At 38.0% G+C, this 23230-nt stretch overlaps 1 protein-coding gene across 1 annotated transcript in view; it reads left to right on the top strand.

The window, feature by feature from the left end:
- The window catches only part of LOC309972229 (uncharacterized protein), a 482303-nt gene that overhangs the window by 11989 nt on the left and 447084 nt on the right, over positions 1–23230 (top strand). Inside the window, exon 2 of the mRNA XM_082855831.1 lies at positions 17233–17427. The gene's annotated coding sequence lies outside the window, so the exon portion shown is untranslated. The remainder of the gene's footprint in view (positions 1–17232; positions 17428–23230) is intronic.

Below are 23230 nucleotides of genomic sequence, written 5' to 3'. Positions count from 1 at the left end.
AGATAGAGGTAGGAAAAAAGATATAACAACCTATATATTTATTAAAAATGCTTTACATGTATTCATTCAGCATCTCAGCTGTGAAAATTAGTGGACATTCACAAGAAAATTTGATGCAATAGTTGCATTTCCATTGTAGAATGTGGCTACCTAGAGAAGTAGATTCAGTTAATTAGGCCTGTTTGGGAATCGGTGGCAGAGTTAAGGAGACATGAGTCCTGAGGGCTATACTGAGGGATTAATGAGGAATGTCGTCAGTTCCATGGTTCTCTATCCTGGCTGTTCATGAGAATCATTTGAGGAGCTTTTAAAAAATACTGATGTCTGCCACAGCCACCCCACTCCCATCTCTGAAAACCGTCACCTCCCACATTCTGACTCAACTGAGAGTGGAGGACAAACAAAATACCATATTTGGACAAGATTGGAAGAGTAGATTTTCTGTTTGCAAATTCTGGTCTGGTGACTAGTGCTGAAGATTACTTAGAAATAGTGATGAGGGGAAAAACCATGGAGAAAGTTATAACATAGAGGGGACCAAGGTAAGAAAGAGAATGAATTGACAGAAACAATGGGAAAAAAGGCATGCCATTCACGGACAAGTATGCCCAAGGAATTTAGTTGAGATGAGTAGAAAGTAAGTGAATATCTCCAAGAGACGTATTCTTTTCTAAGTATGGGTGTAAAGGAGATAATTGGTATTTCTGGGTAATCTCCCCAAAGCCAGCTTTTTCACACTAAATTTCCAGCAACTGTTAACAACTTCCACTAGCATTCAGCCAGAAGTCTCTGAAATTGGTACCAGACAAAGAAAGCCCTCGGGCATTCTCAGCAGGCCACAAGATTCTGGACCAATTAAGTAAGAAGGGAACAAAAGGACTAAATTGGAAAACCAATGGTAAGACTGAGAATATCTATGAGGTTTCTACCCTGAAACAAAATAGTTCAAGAGTTACGTAATTTGTGTGAGGTTTCTGAGGAATCTTTATTTTGCAAGATTTGTAACACTCTGTTATTTTGGCTGAGGCTCCCATAAAAACAAAGTCATTTCAAACAGTGCAGTGAAAATCTTTGCACTTTCTTTGTGTTCCAAGCACAGGGGACTACGCATCATTCTACAAATCTATCAGGCCAAACTACATTTGCTCTTGTTGTTTGTCTTCTTGGAATGTCTTTGCCCCTTCAATACCATCTTTAAAGTCTTAACTCCAAAAGGCACATTCTCTGTAAAACTTCCTGCAGTTGACAAAAACCGTACCCAGGTACGCCGTCCTCCAGAATGTACACATCTTTAGTATCACTTTTCGTGTTATTCTGTTTACTTATCTGTCTCTCCTTCTGGATAGACTGAGAATAATTCAGAGAGAATTTATAGCCAGTGCCTTGCAGAGTGTCAGTTTTTAATTGCACTGGAAAGCTAACCCTTCTGTTGGGTAACTAGAACCCCTAAGGGGAGCTGGACAAATGTTTGTTGCATTAAATTGACACCCTTCAACTACTTGGAAAATTTCCCTCTGGCCAGTCCTGTTGAAGCAACTTTAGTTATGTCAGCTGAGCTTGTCCTGGGGTGTGTTTTTGTGTGAGTGTATTCATCAACCTCAAGGGGTGTATAAGTCAACTAAAGCTACATGAGAAATTTGCTGATTTACACAGCACATTAATTTGAAAGGAGGATAAAGAGGATCTGTAACTTTTATTAGATTCTCGAAGTAATCTAAGGCCCCAAACAGATGATACAACACTATCATAAACAGTGAAAAAACTAAAGCCTTTCTCATTGAATTCTGAACTAAGACAAGGATGATCATTATCATTACTTCATACATTAGAAAATAAAGGCAAAATATATTACCTGTAGCATTATGACAGTCTAAGAACAAAACCAAAAAACAGCTGAAACCAATTGAAAATTTACTAAAGCTAATTGAATTTAGGAAAGTGGCTAGGAGTAAAATACAAATTCAGATATCAATATGCTTTGTTTATATGATTAAAATCATTTGAAAATATAATGAAAAAATCTTAGAACATCAGCAATAGTAATATATAGTACATAGAAATTTAATAAAAAATTTTCAAGATATCTATCTGGAAAATAATATGACTATTGAAAGACATAAAGAAGATTTAATAAATGCAAAGCTATACCATATTCCTTGGTGAGATGACTCAATATTATAGATTCCAAGTAATCGTGTAAATAACCTCAGTGTAGCTAAAAATTTAAACAACAATAATATAGTTTATCTTTCAGTTTAAGCTTAAAAATATGTGGAGTGGCATATTTTCTCATACATTGTTGATAGGAATGTAAATTAGTACAACATTTTTTGAGGTAACTTGGAAATATGTAGCAAAAATTTTAATTTTGAACTTAGTTCTGTTTTTAGAAATCTATCCTCCAGAAATATTCACCTAAGTGATTGTAGTATATTGATAGATCAGAAATATTATAAATGTTTGTCAATAAGAATCGGTTAAAAAAATATTTTCCATTAATTCAGTGAAACTGGACCGACATTAAAAGAACATGACAATTCTATACATTGAACGAGAATACTGTCCTCGATATATTGACAAGTGTACGAAAGCAAGCTGAAACATAGTTTGACAAGGCTCTATTTTTGTTTTTAAAAAAGTGTGTGTGTCTGTGTGCAAAAGTGCATGTAAAATAGTCTAGCAGGGAAATAGACCAAACAGTGACCATCTCTGGTAGTAGAATTTCAGGGGTTTTTCTTTCCTTCTCTCTTTCTTTCTTTTTTTGCTTTGTCCATTGCCACAAATCTTCAAGATTTTTAAAATGATAATAGATTTCTTTAATCAGAAACAAACATGCACATACAGTCTTTTACTTCTTTAGGTTTTCACTTGTGGTTATTGTGGCTTCCTTTTCGTTTTCCCCATGTTTAAAGTTCAGGACACAATCCTTTTGAGGGTAACTGCGTAGATAGTCCCTTGGGAGGACACGGATAACATTCACTATTTCAGAGTTGAGCAAAGTTCATGACGGCAATGACAGTGATCATGACAACAGAGAGCCTGACACATCCCTGAGGTTTTCCTCAACTTTTACTGCTCTCTCTTTACTTCCCTTTTATCTTCTGCCCTAAGTGGGAGTTTGAGAATGTATGTCACTAAAGTTCACTGAAATAGAAACACCTCTATGAAAAAGGGAGAAAAGCATCAAAAAAGATACTTCTGCTTTACTGAAAGAGAGACACATTCCTCAGAGGGGCAAATGCTAGGCAGAGCTGCTTTTTGACAGAGATTTGAAATTTCAGATTGAGAGTTTTTCTTGATAAGGTAAAAAAAAACCCTCCCAACTGAGACAAAACTTAAGTTGGAAACGTCACAGGTATTTGGAGAGCCTTAGTTGTTGGATTTCAAAGCATTTACTACCTCCCCAGGCCTCTAGAGTTTTCATTAAAATGCTTTTTCCATGTCTTGTCAACGCATAACCTATTGGGCACAAAGAAAATGTTCTCATAGTTAGCAAATACTAAAGAACCTTGAACAAACCCCATCGTTTCTTTAATTTTATTGCTGTTTTGATTGCATGATTATTTATTTCAACATTAAAGAATATTTCTGCTTTTAAATTCTGAACCGATCCAGCTCACAATGAGTTATTTTAAAACACATTCCAAATATTTTATTTTGCCCAGCTTCATGTTGACAGGTACAATAGTCCCATCTTAGCTTCTGTTCACACGAGAACACATTTTGAAACCCAATTAATAAAAGGTAGAGCTGTGTAAGCTATGCTGGGCCCAGCACCTGCTGAGCAAACTGTCAAATGTTTGCCACGGTACTTAGAGATGTATTATGGCAAAATGAAAAAAAAAAAAAAGGCATGGGAATGAAATTAAAAACTCACAATGAAATAGTTGATTAAGAAAATTAAGCCATTTAACACAGACCCATGCCTGTGCCTCTGGGAGGTTACTGTGCAGCAGAGTCAGTTAAAACGTTTGTCCTCTATGGCGATGACCGCTTAATTTTATTCACAAAGGACTCCTTTGGCATTCATCTAAATTTTCAGACCCCCTTTCAAATTTATTCATAAGTTTCCTCTTTCCCAGTGACCCCAACATACTTGGTGCCGGGAAAGGGTCTGTCAACAAATGCCAGATCTGCACCTAAACCAGAATGAAACCTTAGGGGTCCTGAGGCCCAATTTTCGATAGCTTCTTCTGTAGAGGCTGAGGCTGAGCTCGCAGTCTCCCTGGGCCAGATATTTTAATTGCTAGTTTTTTTTTTTTTGTTGTTGTTGTTTTAACGTCTAAAGGAGGAGGGGGAGGAAAGTGTGATAAGGGGAGCTTTGAAGGAATAGTGATGAATAGACCTGGCCCAACTTTTTCTTCTTCCAGAAAGCCTCCTCCAATTAATTTTATTCTTATACAACCATCCTTCTGTTCTGAGTTCCTCCAGACCCTGGGTTCTTAGCTGGCCCAGAGTAGTTTTGTCCGTTGTGAGTTGTTTGTGTTTGTTGCTTTAATCATTGAATTGAACTCCCCAGCCAAGCTCTGAAATTTTCCAGAAGTCCAGAAATAGGCCTTCCATTCCTTTATGTGACTTAATAGTGCCTAGTATTTTACTCAGTAAGAAGAGGAACTAAATTGAGTAGAAGTATTAGACTCATTCATTCATTCATTAAAAGAATTACATTGTCCATCCTGAACCCCAAAGGCTTTCTATAAAGAAAACAAAAACACAATAGGAAAATACAATCAGTAAAACTGTTCTTCTAAGGAAGAACCTTTTCAATTTGACTTGGCTGTAAACTATTTAAGATTCGGGTTCAAGGGAATCTCTTCTAATAAGTTAGTTATTGATTTAGGGGACTAAAATTTTGATAGTTATTAGGAGCAATTTTGGTGACATGCCCTAGATACATGACATTTACATGTTTAGAAAGAATAAGATGGTAATGATACTGCACTATAATTTAATTAATTAAAACATACATACCCCCCACCTTGTTCTTTAAAGGACTTGAAGTGGTTAAGAAAATTAAACAAGATACACCAATTAAATAATGTGAAAACATACAATGAGGTACCATCTCACACCAGTCAGAATGTCTATCATTAAAAAGTCTACAAATAATAAATGTTGGAGAGGGCGTGGAGAAAAGTGACCCCCTTACACTGTTGGTAGGAATGTAAATTGGTGCAGCCATTATGGAAAACAGAATGGGGGTTCTTCAAAAAACTAAAAATAGAGTTGTCATATGATCCAGCAATCCCATGCCTGGGCATATACCCAGACAAAAGTATAATTTGAAAAGATACATGCATCCCTGTGTTCATAGCAGCACTATTTACAATAGCCAAGACATGGAAACAACCTAAATGTCCTTTGACAGATGAATAGATAAAGAAGATATGGTATATATTGACAATGGAATATTACTCGGCCATAAAAAAGAATAAAATAATGCCATTAGCAGCAACATGGATGGACCTAGAGATCATCATACTAAGCGAAGTAAGTCAGGAAGAGAAAGACAGATACCATGATATCACTTATATGTGAAATCTAAAATACGACACAAAAGAACATGTCTATGATACAGAAACAGACTCACAGATATAGAGAACAGACCTGTAGTTGCCAAGGGGGGGAGGGGGAGTAGGGGAAGGAAGGATTGGGAGTCTGGGATTAGCAGGTGCAAACTTGTATACCTAGAATGGATAAAAAACAAGGTCCTATTGTACAGCACAGGGAGCTATATTCAATATCCTGTGTTAAACCGTAATGGAAATGAATATGAAAAAGAATATATATATGTATAACTAAGTCACTTTGATGTACAGCAGAAATTAACACAACATGTAAATCAATAGAATTTAAAAAATTGTGAAAACAGAAAGTAACAAGACTAGATACATAATATAGAGTCAAAAGTAAGACTTAAAAAAAATGGACTTGTGTACTTGCCAAAATACGGCTCTAAGCTGCCTGACAACCAACCTGAAAAAGATTAACTCCATCAGGTATGCGATACACAGTGTATAAGAGATGGAAGTAGTTCATTTTTCTCAGAAGAACTATAATGATTCTTAACACAAAGCCCAGGCAAAGACTTCTTTTGAAGATGTTCATCGAATTACGTTGGTGGAATGCCCGTAATCCATGACAACCTCTGTGTAAGTGGGGACCAGGGTGACTTTCATGAGGAGTACTTATAGGAATTTTCAGTGCAAATGATCTTCACGTCGAGTGTTGTTCAGTAAAAGGAATTCTCCTGATATCCATACAATAAATTCCATGAATAAAATTTTCCCTGGTCGACCTAAATTTGGCAATAGATTTGAGAGTGTCTGCCTAAATGGACAGATGACTCCGTTAAGTTGGGCTAGCTGGTGCTGTGATAACAAATAACCAGAAAATCTTAGTGGCTTAAAACTCGAATGTTTATTTCTTGTCCATGTTATATATTTATCATAGGTTGACAAGGGTTTCTGCTCATTATAGTCACTCAGAAACCCAGGTGAATAGGGGCTCCAGGCTTTTATAGTCACAGAGACTGGAGGAAAAAACATGGCGCACCCACACTGAGTCAAAACTTCTGCCCAGAAGACTCCTCAAGTCTGCTGACATTTCACTGGCTAGCAAGTGAGCCATCGAGCCAGGCCAGGCTTCCATAGGACGAGGATGTACAACCCTCCCATAGGGAGGTGGCTGGGATATTGTAAACAACAGTACAAGTTATGACAACTCTATCTCCTTAACAAACAACTCGAAAGAATTCTTTTCTCAGCTGACCTGTCCTAAGATACTGGGTGACAAAACCCTCCAAATTGCATTATTTCCTGTTGACTTCTTGAAGTGTAGCATTCTCTGCTGGTTAAAAATGAGGACTGTCTGCCTTCACAGAGAGCCCTGCTGGGGGTAGGATTGACATGCTGCTGTGAAAATGCAGTAGCCTATCAAGAACCCATGCCGGAATATTCTCCAAAAGTTAACACTTTTTATTGTTTTCGCAAATACTCTCTGCTGTTTTCCTCCTCTAATTACAACGTACTGGCAACTAGACATATATACAAATGCATAGAGATATAATGATGGTGTCTTATGATTCACCTTGACCATTCTCTTGTGACTCCTCCCATCAAAAACATTTATTGACTCCCAGCGGCATTCCTAGCATATTTGACAGCTTGACTGGATTATTTTTATAATACCTGTTCCCCCCCACACACACCATGTGGTGAAATTATTTTCATGTAATAATTGGTAATCAACATAATTTTTAATCTTTTTTTAAAACAACAAATAAGTGATTGTGATTTTAAAGATAGTTCAAGTTCATAGAATATTTTATATATGAACTAAAATTCGTATTTTTCAAATAAAACTATTATACTTGCATTTGCATTTAAACCAAAATAGAAAACTCCAGTGATCCGATAGAATGACAGAAGTGAAGTAACTCAAGTTTTGATTCTCTGACTTACGTCACAGCTATGTCTGCCCAAGGCAAGCTCAAGAATTTCCCAACCTGTTCTTGGATACGTGTAGCCAAGTATGGGTATCTTGGGGGCCAATGGTATAACTGGGAGTTAGGTGAATTAACTTCCATGTAGAACGCAATGTTTAGTAAAGGATAAATGATAAAAATGTGATAGTTCGAACCTTACACCGTATTATTAAAACTCAACATTAATGGCAGCAATTGTTTAAAAGTAAGGTACAATAGTTCTTATTTTTTTGAGGAGTATTTTATCACTTTATCACATTGTTGAAAGTTGTAGGCAAGAGGAGGTGATTAAAATCAGAATGACTTGGTTTTATTATTGCTTTAAAATTCTGTATATACAGGGTACCCTCTTATTGCTTATACCTGGGACTACTACCAACACCCCCATACACAGTCAGCCACTGGTAACTCCCCATTATTGACATAATTGAGTGCAAAGTAATGACACTACAAACTTCTCTATCATATGGCCTCAGCCTTTTTTAGCCTACTCCTCCACAATTTTCCTCTTGTGAAAATACCCCATCATCTAGAACAGTGGAAAAATTCTACTCCCTGATCCCTCCTCCTTTTAAAAAAAGACTTCTAGGTATTTATTCATATTTCTCCCTCTAACGGTTTAAATGTAAAGCGCATAGGCTTTGGAGCCAGGATTTTATGGGTCTGAATTTGCTCCCTGCAGTTCATAAATTGTGTGACTTTGGGCAAGTTATCAAACCTATCTGGGCCTTAACCTCCTCACCTGGAAAAATGGTGATAACAGCCTGGTTTACAGATACTCCTGGATTAGATGAGAACAAAATATATGTGGGATTGTCTGTGACGATAAGTATATCTTTATTATCTCCCTTACAAAATTTTACATGTCCATCACTTATGGAACTTTGTTCAAAATAGGTCCTCATAGAACTTGAACAAGTGCATTGAACTGGTTGAACGTGATGGTATACAAGGTACAAAGGTCCATGTTAGAGGCTCATGCTCCAGCCCTTTCTCTAATTGCTTCAGCTGTGAGCTTTGAGCATCGTCATGAGAAGAAAATCTAGGCTATTTTTCATTTGGCCTCGGTTCTTCTTCTTCAGCTGTCCAGAGCTCTCTCGTTTAGAACAAACATTGTGGCAAAACAAGGAGGCAGCAGAAGCATAACTGGGAGTGTTAACCACAGGGGAATCTGGATGAGGTGTCCGTTTCACCTACAGAACTGTCTTAGCATTTTGAGCAGCTCAGAGGTCAGGAATGCTGTTGTCATCGGCGGCAGAGCTGCGTCCTGAATAAATACCAAGTTAGGAGGAAGATGACTCAGCCCTCAGAGCTGCCTAAACCTCATACTCCTCCGATATTTTAAGCAACACAAAGTGGTAAGCAGCTGTTAGATATCTTTGCTTCTTTATTCAAGCAAAGCTTAGCCTGTTCCATTCGGAAAGAAAATGGTCATAATTTCCAGCCCATTTAAAGCTCTCCTTCCTTAGAATTGTTACTGCACACGTAGCCTGGACCACACAACTTAGTTTTATATAGCCTCATCTCATTTTCTAATTATTTCCTGATTCCAAGTGGGTATTAAATTTGTTGTGGGAGGAGACCATACTTTATATTCCTCTTACATTCTCTCCAAACTTAAAGATTAGTCTTGGACCCATAGTAGGTGGTACATACAAACACTAATTTCATTTGTATAGGACTTTAAAATGAACAAGTTACTTCTACATCCATTCTTGCCTTTGAACTTCACTATACCGCCTAAAGTAACAGTTATTATCTCTGTTTTATAGGCCAGGAAACTAAGGTTCAGGGAGATGAAGTATACTGCTAATGGTACTGCTAATTAGCAGAGCCTGAACTTATATATATATTCTGAAAAAATATATGGAATTTATGTAATATAATTCCAAAAATTCAATCTTAAATTTCATTGTTTAATGAGAGCTAAATTGAAAGACTTTAAGAAGAGTATTTAATTTTTTTCTAGGTATTGGATTCCTGTTGCTCACCTTTTTCCTCTGGCTCTGGAATTAAAATACCTTTTGTAATTTGTGAAGATGTAGATCTAAAACCTAATTATTTTATGTATACACAGAAAAGTTTATCTGTGCATATGTAAGGAGAAATGGCACAGGAAAATTCCCAAGTAATAAGAAACCACAAATTCATTTGTATTCTAGTTAATATGTTTGTAGCAGATTTTCAGAGAATTCACAATATTTGGGAACATCATTGTTCATCTTAAAGATAAGGAAGGATGAGCAAGAGTCTGTGTGGTTAAAGGAGAACAAAACTGGTGGAAGTAATTTAGTGTTAGAGGCATTTGATTCAGTTGACAGGTCTCTATGGAGCATCTACATTTTGTAACACGGTTTTGAACACATGTTAAAAATGGGGAGGTAAGGTGCTCTTGGAGTTCAATCAAGATAACCCAGGTTGTACACTAAAGTGAGTCAGAAGGAACTGGAGAGCTACCTAGCGTTTTCATTTTGGTCTCCTGCTACAAACGGACAGCAACTCTGAGACTGATGGAAGACACTGGCCTCGATGATTATGTTTTGATTCATAGATTCCTGGTATAGAACGCAATTGAGTATTTTGTCTTTAGAGGCTTCCTTTTTCAGTTATTGACAGACTAGAGTAAATAAGCATCCTATTTATATCAACAAAGTAATAATTGAAGCAAATTAAATGTTAAAGCCTATTAAATCTGTAAAAGAAGCTGAGTTTCAGTCTGAGTGAGTGCAAGCACAACAACTTAGTCTTGATTTGAGAGATTATTGAGTATGATGTGCAAACATTTTATTTCGCTTGTATAATTAATGTCCTCAGTAATTTACCACACCTTTTATTTCATTCATGAAAACAGTGAAGGATTAACTGTAAGTGGATATTTGAGGAAGTTGGCTTCACTGATCACCAAAGTAGGAAAAGAGTGGTCCAGGGAGGGGTGGGAAGTAGGAGAGTGTTCAGAAGATTATTATTGTAAGCTACAGAGAAATCCATATTTCTATCTCCCAGTTTAATCCCTCCGTCCCACTCTCTGTGCATTAATCTGGAATAGATCACTGTGCTTCTCCATTAAAAATAATGCACGGACATTTAGATTGATGATTCCTGCTGCATTCAAGGTTCTGTAAATAATGATAACATTACTGTCTAGCACATTATATAAGATCACCTAAATTATAAGTAGAAGATGTATTATGTCATGGTCAAGTCTAATATGTATAATTTACAGGCTTAATTCTCACTGTCAGAAGTGTCTGTTGAAGAGGGCAAGAGTAATCACCCTTATCTAGAAAAATATGTGAAGCCTCTGTCTTTCTCTAAATCTGGAGTTTAAGAAATTGCACAATCCAAAGGAGAATCCCTCTCAAGGGGAAAAGTGAGATCATTTACAATCACCTCGCCCCCACTAAATTTCATTGAGCACAGTTTGTGAACCTAGTGTGTGTCGGACACAATATGGAGTGTGATTGTGGCAATGGTGGGAAGGGGAAAAAGTTGTTAGCTACCTGCCATGCTTTCAAGGTTACCGTGAGCTCGTTCAGGAATTTCGGCTGTCTGTCTTTTACTTCTGCTTAGGAAGTACCCTGAAGTGTTATTAAAAATTCTTTCACTTTACTTTCATTTTGTCCTCAAAGTCTTATGCTTTAATTTTGTTGTTGTTATCCTCTGAAACCATATTCAGCTAATATTAGCCTTTCTCACAGCTCTATCTATCCATCTTTCAAATATTTTTTTTTTCTCCCAAGACAGCTTTATCATTTCTTATCTCACTGTCTTCTTTCTTGTACATTTTTGTTGATTTTCTTAACGTAACAGCTTCAGACTCCATTTCGGCAATTTATGATTTCATGAGTCTGTTGACAAATCTACCATCATCACCACCTATTGGTGCACAGAACTGAGTTACTCTTCTTCCCAGTTCATAGCTTCTCACACCCCAGAAAAGACCCTTCTTTTGTTTTATTATCTTCTTTAATCTATTCCTCTACATCTCTTCTCCTTCTTTCCTAGGTAACTGTTAGTCATTCAGTGTATTAGGTTGAACTTTATGAAACTGACGTTTGTGTAACTCAAAACAGACTAATATCAGCATTTCCACGTGATTCAACTTAATGTCTTTCCAATCCACATTTATTATTAATTATATGTATACAATAAAAAATGTACAATTTTATGTATATGTGTGCACATATTCCCTGACTAAATTAGCAGTGCCACCTCTATCAAACACCAAGTCCATACAAACATAGGACCTTTCCTGTGTTCTGTATTCTCTTTCATTGGTGTTTGCTGCTGCATAGTCATCGTGAGATGCAGTGGCTTTGCTTCTTTCTTCAATATCGTTTTGTGTATTCATGGGTCTTTATCATTTTCTGGATAGATTTTAGCTAATATTTAGCAATTAATCCTCTAGTTTTAAAATAATTTTTCTCCTGTTCTCTATCCCTTAGTCTGTTTGTTCTGCTGTCCTTTAGATTTCTCTACAGTGTATTTCAAATTTTCTACTGCATTTTTTTCTGTTGGCTTTTATAATTTTGATAGCGAAGACCTCTATCATGTTTTCTGATTGTTCTTTGTAACAGCATCTTGTTCTTGATTCACGGATGCTATATCTTCTCTCATGTCTTTCAAAATAATACTAGCTTTCTTTGTTTCTCTGTTTAGTTTTCCCTTGTAAAGTCTCTCTTTCCTCCAACTTGCTTCTCATCTCCCCCACCCCCAATGCCTGCTCATATTTAAGAGTAGAGCTTTGTGAGGCAAATGAAATTGTTTCTCAGATTTCTCTGCCACCAGTTCACGACTCTCTGTCTTAGTTTGCTAAGCCATTTAATATACATTCTTCTGTTTTTCATCATCTGAAGTTTTATTGCTATTCCTTCATCCTCTGTTCTTTTTGTCCTTATAGATTTATGCCTTAAAAGATCCCTTCACCATTGTTTTATGGGCTTTATGGAGAGGATGGGTTAAAAGGCACACCTCCAATCCCCCATCTTTAACTAGAAATCCCTGCTGTTATCTTTTATTATTTCCTTCTTGGTGGTTTACTTGGTCACTCTTTTGCTAGTGCTTTGAGTAATCACTTATCTATTTAAATCTTTCTTTGGTTTCTGATAAATGTATTTAAAATTTTAAATCTTCTCTAGTACTACTTCAATTCCAGAATTTGACCTGTAAGTTTTCATTGTAAAGGTTTCACAGTTTTTCTTATGTCTTTCTCTTTAATTGAAATATTTTTATGTAAAATGTTCTCTCATTTCCAGTAACGTGGAGTTTTGAAAGCTATCACTTAATAGTTTCTGATTTTATTGCATTGTGATCAGATCAAAAGGTCTATGTGATATTAATTCTTTGGGGTTTATTGAATCAGTTTCGTGGCCTATTGTGTGGTAGATTTTTTTTTTTTTTTTTTTTGGATAATCCATGTGTACCTGGAAAAAAGAATTGTGTCCTCTGTGTTTGTTGAGTGAAAAGATTTCCAGCTAACTGTAAATCAAGTTTATTCATCCTCAAATCTTTTTTCATCTTGGTTATTCTTCACAACTGCTTGGTTCTTTCTCATGGTTCTTCTATCCTCTCTCAAGTCTAAAGCCTCCCTTTCTTCTCTGGCATCTGTAGGACTTGCAAAAAGGAGCCAGGGATTCCTGAAAATTGTGATAGTTCTCCCTTCTGGGAGTCTGTCTGATCCTTCTTCCATTTTATTAATACAGTGCAGTTTTGGCTGTTTATATTTTTCCATTTGGCTGTTTGTTATCAGAGGCCTCTGTTCTTTTTCTTTATTCTTTACATTGTCAGTTCTTATTTTTCAGATACAGCCTAGTTTTCAGAGCAGCCTAGTTTCACGCATAGTAGTACCTAGAGTTTATCCTACCAGTATTTATGGAATTAAATTAGATAAAGAGATGGTCCTGTCCAGGTAATTCTTACACTCTGAAATCAAATAAATAATCGCAGAGTGGTAAAGGGGAATTTATAGAGACTCACATCAAATGTTTTTATTTTATAAGTAGAAAAACTGAAACTTAGAGAAGTTAAGTAACTTTTCTAAAAGTCTACAATTAATCTAGTTACTTTGTCTGGTTAGTTAATCTGGTCTATTAACACTTTTCTTAAGCATTTAAAATAAAATTTTAAAAAGGCAATTCCCAAAAATATAAAAAAATAAAATAACAAAAAAAAAAAGAAATTGAGGATAAAAATGTTTTCACAGACCTAATGATATGATAATATTTGTAAAAATGCATTTTAGGCAATGAAGTATTTTACAAATGTAAGAAATATTATTATAGTTTAGTACTACAAGGTTCATGATAGAATTCTTCTGAATGCCTGATGCATATATTGACTATTTTTGCTATTAATATGTTATCAGATACATTGTGAGGGTTCCCTGTTTCAGAAATGATTAAATATCCTAGCGCTCTCATAACTTCTGGTTTAGTAGAGAAGGCACATATGTAAAAGAGAAACCCAATATAGGGAGGTAAGTGCTCTAAGGAAGAAAGCGACAAGTCAGAGGTTTTCCAGTGAGGGAGTGTCCCCCTCTCCCAAGAGGTCAAGGGAGGCTTCCCAGAGGACAGACTCTGAGTCATCAATACAACCATTGCTTGAAATGACCACCTCTCCTTTGTTCTCTGGTGAACATCCACAGGAAATTTTAAGTCCTTCGGTATTGCTACAGAACATTGTGGGAGTGGAGGTGTGGAAGAAAACAAAGTTTCAGAGTTAAGCTGTGCTTGGTTTTTGGAGAGCCTATGGATCCCATATCTTGCAGAAAATGGGAAGCCGTTAGAAGAAAATATTTATGTGTAGTAATAGTGATGCCTTAGGTAGAGTGAAACGTTGTTACGTTGACTAGGTACACTTGTTTGTTGGATATTTACAGGAAAACATTTGTTGATTGTTAGGCTTAGGGTTGCCATTTCTTTTTATTTGTGGTTGTTGCTCATCTATTCACTATTATTTTGCTAGTGAAGCCATAATTAGAGTGAGATGCCAAGAATCCAGGGAGGGAAGAAGTGAGGAGGTTTATGAAGACAGAAATTTAGGGGAATTATTTATGTTCTCCAGACTTGTCAACCTCTCAACTTTTTTCCAGTTTCTTTTATATATTGTTCATTCTCTTTTCTCTCTCCTTCCTTCCTCCCTCTTTCTTTTTTCTTTCTCTGCCCCACATTATTTCCTCCCTCCCTTCCTTCCGCCCTCCCTCCCTCCTTCCCTCCCTCCCTCCCTTCCTTCCTTCCTTCCTTTCTTCCTTTCTTCCTTCCTTCCTTCCTCCCTCCCTCCCTCCCTCCCTTCCTTCCTTCCTTTCTTCCTTCCCTCCCTCTTTCCCTCTGTTTTTCTTTCTTTCCTTCCTTCCTACAACCCAGAACAGATTCTATATTTTTGTTCCCATCTGGTAGGTCTTTGGGATGAAGATGGGGTTATAGAAGCTCACACTTTATATTCATTGTGCACTGGTAAACCCTAAACTGTCTGGGGGTCATTCCAGCCAGGGACAGAGTCAAACTTCAAAGCACCTTGACAGATTTTTTTTGTATTTCAGTCACTTATACCTAATTTACTCAAGGGGAAGAGAATTTTCAAACAAAATAATTTTCAACCCCAATATTGCTTTTTTTTTTTTTCAATTACTAAACCAGAGAAATGCCTTAAGCAGTAAAATGTTGAAAAGCCGAAGATTTTTCATGCTGGTTCAAAATTGCTGCCACTTACATTACCATAACCATGCATCCACCCAGAATGGCAGCCCTCTGTTTATTTTGTTACTCCAGGTGCTTCTGTAGTGTATACAAGTGGTAGCCAGTGACTTGGCTATTGTTACGAGTTTGTATTACATTTTGTACTGTTTTGTGTTCTGTATTGCTCCAAGATTGTATTGCAGTTCTTTATTTCTAATTTTATTTTGTCTCTTTTCTTTGAGGTAATTATATTTGCATTATAATGTCAAATGGGTAAACATTTTCTTGCTTCAAAATACTATGAAATTACAATATCATACAGTTTAAAATTGTGAACAAATGTGCTGATTATGTTCACTTTGCTTACTTTAGTAATTTTAAGGCTATTCTTCTATTTTCTTTTTTAAAGTTTAAGAAGTCCAACAGCATGGCTTTGTGTGTGTATCTGTCTGTATGTGTGTGGGTGCGTGTGTGTGTGTGTGTGTGTGTGTGTGTGTGTGTGTGTGTGTGTGTACAAGGGGACTCTCTTAGTGATTTATGGATATTAAATGATTTGTCCAACTTGTGAGTAGGTACAACCGGAATTAGAACTCAGATCTCATGAGTCCTCCTATATTGATCTTTCCTCTCTACTTTTCCGCCCTTGATATAATTAATATACCCAATCACTTGTCTTGGTCTCTGAAAGTTAAGTAAAATAATTTCAGATGTGAATCTCATCCAGCATAAAGTTGTGAAGGCACAGATCAGGGGAGGTGGATAGCATTAAAAATTTTATAGTTACTAGTTGGGTATTTTGTGTCTGCTTGGGCATCGAGGTATAAATAATGAGCGTTACAATAACATAACTTATCATAAACTTTCAAAGAAAATTACAGAGTGTTTTATCAGGTCAAAATAATTTTGGATAACTTGTAGGGTTAATTTGTTCACCCCACTTTTCTCGTGAATTAACTATAATAGTAAAGCTCATTTTCTTTAGACCATAAAATGATGGAAATGAAAATGCCTGAGAGTGTTTAATTTCACTCCCTTGAACTATGATAGGGCAAAACTTTTCTAAGTAGATGGATATACACCTTTTTCAGAAGATTCCCTGATCTTGTAGAATGAACAGTAGACAGATATTTAACTAAGCTCTTATAGAGATTAGTAAGATATGCTCTCTGAATTTTTACAAAGAGTTTAAAATATGAAGAAGTCATATGATCAATACTTACTTTATTACTGGCAGATTATAATAATGGTCATAAAATACACATAAAAAAGACATGTTCTGGGAAGTCAGAGTAAGACAGGCATCTGTAGCTTAGGCATGTCAGGAAAGGCTTCCTGATGGAGGCATTAAGATGAACATTGAAGGATGTGTAGGAGTTCAAGAAGGACGGGAGGTGGAGGGGACTGGGGTTGACGTGCATGTATGGAACAAAGGCCTGGAGTCTCTGGAGTGTGTGTGACCCAAGCAGGGAGGGGCACAGGTCACAGGTAAGGAGGTCCTGAGAGGTATCCCTGCACAGGGAGTGGAGACAGAATGGAGACAATCTTAATGGCAGAGTGAGAATTTATAGATTATTCTATATGATGATTCTGGGCGGTCAGTGCACGCTCTCGAGCCAAGAGGAATTTGAGGAGAACAATGCCTTAGAAAGATTAGTCTGGTGAGTTGTGTAACAGGGATTGAAAGGGGAATGTGACTGGAAGTGGGGGGGGCAGAGAAAGAGATGTAACAAGGGTGGCGACAGAAAGGGGATTTGGAAGGAAGTAGTTGATGGCAAGAGATTTCCTGGACTTGGCAATTGATTTGATAAAGGGGCAAAGGAGACAGAGTAAGCAAAACAAAGAAAAGAAAAAGAAAAAACAAGGACCCCTCCCCTTGGTGTTTCTGTCTGGTTGGCTGGTAGCAAGGTGGCTCTATAAGGCACAAAGAAGTCTGAGGAGCAGCTTTTGGGGTAGGGGTGTGGGTTGTGGATGGCGAATAAAAGACCACTTTACATCTAAACGAAATGCCTCCTATGTCAGCTTAAAACACTGGACATATAAAGGACTTAACACCTGACCTTTTGTTTTTCACAGGGCCTATGTGACTTTCGTGCTGCCTTTTGCTCACAGCCTGTATTTTACGAGTACATCTTCACTGAAGAAAACCGGCCCGGCTTGTAGTTGGAACAAAGTATAATTTCCTGAGTTGGAAAACAACATTAACGATAACAGTAGCAGTAACATCAACAGAGATCACAACAACCGAACCCAGAAAATCCAGCTGGAGCGGTGAGTGTGCAGCCCTTTTTGCTCGCTATCCCATGAAATTCTCCTCATTTTATTGCTTCCTGCTTGCTCCGTGACTCCATGCCCAACTTCAGCCTGCTCGGGTGAGCCTGCTAGGGGTGCCCCCACGCCATTGTGCGCACTGCCCTAGGATCAAAGCATTCTTTCTCCATCCTCATCTACCTCTTCTCCCTACTGCTTGTCTGCCTTCTCCTGCAGGGGGTCAGGCTGGTCACATTTCCACGTCCCAGTGCCTAGCCCTTTTATACAAAGTTTTCTTTGTTAATCAGGAGAAGTAAATGCAAATCCTCTCTATGTACAATGAACTGCTTTCAGAAGAAGGTGTGACAGTGATATAATGACCTGGTGAATTTTCAGACAAGGAGGATCAAAATATCTTGTTTTTATTTTCCAGAGATTAGTATTTGAGAGACGTGTGTGTGTGTGGGGGGGGTGGTGGATATGTGAGTATGCGTCTTTTTGTCCACATTCTTTCTCTGGAAAACAATATCAGTCTGAAATAGAGCAGTAGAGTCCTTGAATTCTCTTCTTTTCCACGTCTGTATCTGAATCATTCTTAATATTAGTGTCAGTACAAGAAGGCTTTATGATTGAAACTGCAGGATTGTCTGTGTGCCTTTGGTGGGTTAATGAACTTTCATATCTAAACTTAGCCTGTCTTTCTCATAGTCCCTGGTTAGGGTTGAGAGGGGTACGTGGTACGTGGGCTACCTCCTGGTCGTTGGTTGTAAAGCCAGATTGAACTGGAACATAAGCACTGCCCTCCATCAGGTTTCTCTGCAAGATATTAATAAAAACACAGCGACCGTTCATTCTGTTTTTCACTTTTACTTGTCACTACTTCTTGCACCAATCAAACAAACAGTTGGTCATCACTTAGTTAAAGTACAGGTAAGTTATGAGGCAGTCTTTTGAACAATTCAGCGATCTTTGGGTATGGCTTACACTTGAAGACCTTCTTGGATGACATCCTAGGTAGTTGTTATCATTTCAGAGAAAAGATGTAAATTGAAGAGGCCTGTGTCGTGTTTTATTTAATTTCTCCTTCCTTTGTTAGCATGGTAGAACCAAGAAGACGGTGGCTTTATTTGACCTCCTCTCCATGGGAATAGTAACTATAATGGATTTAATTAACTATGTGGTATTGACGTAATTAGTTATCCTGGTGATTATACTTCTTTAATAAAAGCACTTCATTTGAGATGTGCTGGGGTCTGCAGTGGCCCGAGCCCTACCCCTATACTTCATAACTGTCTAGACATTGGAACTGCGTACATATTTTACCAACAGCTCTTGAGAGAGGTTATCTTGCATGGCTTAAGGTAATTGGGAACTAATGATTTTGCCCCCTGGTTTCAGACTCCTTTGCTTGGAGAGCAGAGAAACTGTTGGGGGAGGGGTAGCCGCTCATTCCGCGCAAACTAAAAGGAGGGGGAAGGGCTGTGTTTTGGAAACCATATGCTCTTAGGAACTGTTTCTCTTTATGCTAGAGTCAGAGAGTAACACCAGAGGGAATTGGGGGGTGTTTAATCCATGGGTGGACTGTATAAATACATTGAAATAAATGTACACAGTGTATGGAGACATATGTTCACATTAACAGGAATCCCGGCTATGCACTTGTCTATTAACAAAAACGCAGTCCATTTCAGTATTAAAAGTACATCACTGCTTAAATCTAGTCAGCAGGTGACTGACAATGTCCCTTTCACACAGCATAGTGGACAATGAGTCGGACTGTATGGAAAAAATAGGACAAATATAAAAGAAGAAACATATAATGCAAAAATTTCCATATGAACATGTCAATAATAATATCCCAAGAAATCTCAAAGAGGAAGAGAACAAAAGCAAAAAGATTATCTAGCTGTGCCTGGACCCGTCCACAATAAAACATCATGCTTGAACCCCCTTAGTCTCCTCACTATTCAAACTTGGGTGATGGACGGGGAGTGGGGAAGGATGTGGGAGAGGACGGGAATGGTGTGGGCATGGAGAGGAGGTTGAGAAACCTAGCTGAAATAGGCTCTGCTGAGAAATAATAGGTTTTGCACACAATCCCTTTTGCAGCTAGAAGTGCTATTTCTTTTCCAGTCTGTTTTATTTGACTCTTCTTTTTTCAAAGCTGTGCTTTCCCCTGTCACCTCTTCCTGCAGCTCTTTATCCCGCAGTACTGTGCTGCCTCCCCTCCACGTCTCCCTGTCTAGAGACACGCAGGGAAATCACTGCAGGCATCTGACTGCTTCATGCGGCACAGGAAGGAAAGCTGTGGGTCATCCTAACAGCCAAACCCATAAACATGCACCATCGCAAAACCAAACAAATGGAAGGGAAGTGCCTCAGTGGAGGTACCTGCTAGCAAGACTTGTTCCTCTGCCATGAGGGATGCTCCTGCGAAAGCCTCCATCCCTCATTAAATCAATAAAATCAAGTGTCCTTTATTTTAAGCCTCTGCACTGTAATCCAGTAGCAAGGAGAGGGGCCCAGGCTTTTCATCTCATTGTTTCAAAACAGATCGTTTGGTGAGAATTGACAAAAGGTTCATTCCTTTACCTTTGTGGAAATGTCAGTAAAAGGCAGGTGCTGGGCATTCGGACTCTTTTGCTCAGTAGAAGAAAAAACGGAGAGAGAGAGAGAGAGAGAGAGAGTGTGTGTGGGGGGAGGGGGGATCTGTGACAGGCTAACTGCATGTACTGAAGCCTTCTAAGACATTTTGTTTAGCTTGATATTGTGCTGCAGTGAGGAGAGAGGTGGAATCTATTGTGTGCCAGCTGCATGAATCGCCGGATTGAAGTCTAACAGCCTCAGATCCTCTTTTATACAGTAAAGGGGAGATTAAAGCAGGGAGCTCATATGTCACAAAATAGAGGTACAATGCAGTTCTGGCTTGCTTAGTGCACTCAGCCGGCATTTGATCCAAATTTAGCCAAAGGGAGTGAACAAAAGTGTGCTGCCATCAGCCAGGGAGGTGACAAATGTTGGGCTGTAATATCCAAAATTCCTTTTCTGTTTCCAAAATGTCATCGCTCCTTTGTCAGCTTCATTATGATTGAATCTATGTATAGTCACAGACCAACTGGAAACAAACAAAAAACACCCAAACCCTAGCTAAATTATTCTACACCTGCCTCTTCCTAAGCTGTGTAATTGATATGGAGCACAGGGGAAGGTTTGTTTTTTGTTTTTTATCTAGGATTTACAACCCCAGTTATTTAACAAGTATTTGCTGAAGGCTATAGTATATTCTAGAAGTTGAAAGGGATACACAAGGAATCTAACACATATCTTTCTACTCTCTAAAAACTTGCAATTTGGTTAAAGAGATAAGATAGGCAGACTAACTGACAGACAGACATGCACACACACATACTCTTAGGAACAAAGACAATGGAGCATTTTGTTTAATGACTAAATATGGGAGCATAAACAAGAAATGCTATAGGAACTCAGAAAAAAATGAGTTTTGAGCAAAAATTTTTTTGAAAGCAGAGTAGAAGAAGGGAACAATTATGTTTGGAGTACTAGTCCTTTTCGATATCTGACATGCGCCACATCATGTCATACAGAGTGTGTCTATAGTTGTATTATTATCATCCTCATTTAATAGACAAGGAAAGTGAAGCCCAGAGAAATAAGTAACTGCCCAGAGTCACATAGTTGATAAGAGGTGAGCAGGAATTTAAACTCCCAAACTATTCACTCTTCGTCACATCCCCAACCTGCTTGGCAAAAGAATGGAAGCGAGACGCTCTGAAAGAACAATCAGCCTGGCATCTCGCCTCTTCCCCCTCACTAAGTGAATTCTCCATCTGTCCTCCTTGAAACTTCCAGGCCCTTACCTGTTTCTGTTTCAACTGAATTATTAGCCCCTTTCTCTGTATTTAGATTTCCTTCCCTGGACAGTCTTCATGGTCACATCAGTAATAAAACTTTATTTCTAGACGAGATCATACTGGTGGCTTGTCTAAGGTCAAACAGGTTATTAGTTGTGAGCATGAGCTACAATTTGTCTTTCGAAGCCCAGCCCAGTGTTCTTTCTGGCAGCCCCCACTGCGTTTCTCACCTGCATGCTGATCTTCAAGATGGGCTTCTAAGACCTACCAAACTTCTGCTGTGTTCACCATACCTATCACACCCCTACTATTTGCTTTTCCTTTTGCTTTAGAGGAAACCTCAAGGAAGATGGAGACCCATGCAGCTCCGGCCATCTGCAGCACCAGGGACTCCAATCACAATGGAACAGTCACGTCCGCTCACTGACAGTGCTACTCATCTCTTTTTGAGGCACCCAGGAGCCATTCCAGACATTCTGTCTTTTCAAGTCCTCCATGTAGCTGGTAGATGATCTCCTCTTATATCTTAATGCGAACATGGACATCATTTGACATGAGATACCTCATTTTCACTTCAACACTCATTTCCGGCTCCCTGTCCTCGTTCTCCCAACTGCCCTGTCCAGTGCCAGAAGAGCTGCCCCTCGCTGGCTTTCCTACACTAAATGGTAGGGTTGCTGAGGGCTGGTTTTAGGGCTAGTGTCCCTTTCAGCCCTCAGAATTCCCACATTCCATCTCAGAAGTCTCAGGTGTGTACACCCCAGCTACATACTGCAATCAACATCTGAACTCAGAGAAGCGCCTATAAACATGGATTTGTAAAATCTTTTATACTCATTATGCTATTATGCTAAAAATCCGTATATGCATTTTTATTTTTTAAATAGGAGGAAGAATCCACATGCCAAAGGAACACATTTATAATTGTGAGATATCAGGCACCATTGAAAATGACTAAGGAATTTTAGAGACAACAGTCCTCAAATCACATCACCTGTGGTGGGAGTCCATCTTCTGTGTCTAAATGGACAGCCTGCTCTGCTTATCAGCTCAGTGCTAAATCTTCACCTGAAGAGCACCTCCCGTTCTTTTAGGACACAGCTTGTTCTCATGATTTTCTGGCCCTTTCTCTGGCTTTTCTCATCTCTACTTCCTGACTCTCCATGGATATCTTCCCCTTGGGATACACAAGTTCACGCAACTTGACAATCCTTCATGATTCTGTTGCTGACCCTAACAGTTCTATATAGCTCCTCTCTTTTACTGCCCGAACTTCCAAATGCGTGTTGTATATATTCTCTGTCCCCGTTTCTCACTGCTGCCCATTCTTCAAATTTTTGATTAACTTCCAGTCAACAAAACTTCTTGTGGCAATCTACTAGGTCCTTATCCTCCTTAATGACTTTTTGAAATCCAGCTCTTCTAACAAACACTTCTTCTAGAATAATCATTCTCAATCCTATCAGACCCTCAATTCCTTTTAAAACAAATGCTTGTAATGCTGCCCTATCATCCTGTAATGAAATGCATTGACAATATAACTTTCATACCCACATAATTTTAATAACTCAACATAACGCCTTAGTTGCATATCAATGAGAATTAAAGAAAAGTTATTTCTAATAAAATAATATGCATTAATATATAAAATCACCATTAATACAATAGATACAAAAGCAGATTAATACAGATGTAATTCAAATATCATGAGCAGCACTACCCTCAAAAATATGAATCTATGAACTGATGAACAAGGTTTGATAAAGATTCAAATAAAGCAAAGAACAACACAGTAGTTGCATTTCTAGAAAATTTGGTATATTTAAAAACATGCAAATAAATTAGGTCCTAGGCTGAAATAATTGTAACTTTTTTTTTAACATGTAGGGATGTCCATGAGTCATACAAAAGTTTGTTTGATGCAAAACAATTCTTCATTATATGGGACTGTC

This window comes from Leucopleurus acutus (genome assembly GCF_964270905.1).
Source record: "Leucopleurus acutus genome assembly, chromosome: 15".
Lineage (NCBI taxonomy): Eukaryota > Metazoa > Chordata > Mammalia > Artiodactyla > Delphinidae > Leucopleurus > Leucopleurus acutus.
Note: the sequence above shows the minus strand (reverse complement) of the source record. Positions and strands in the feature narration are given on the sequence as shown.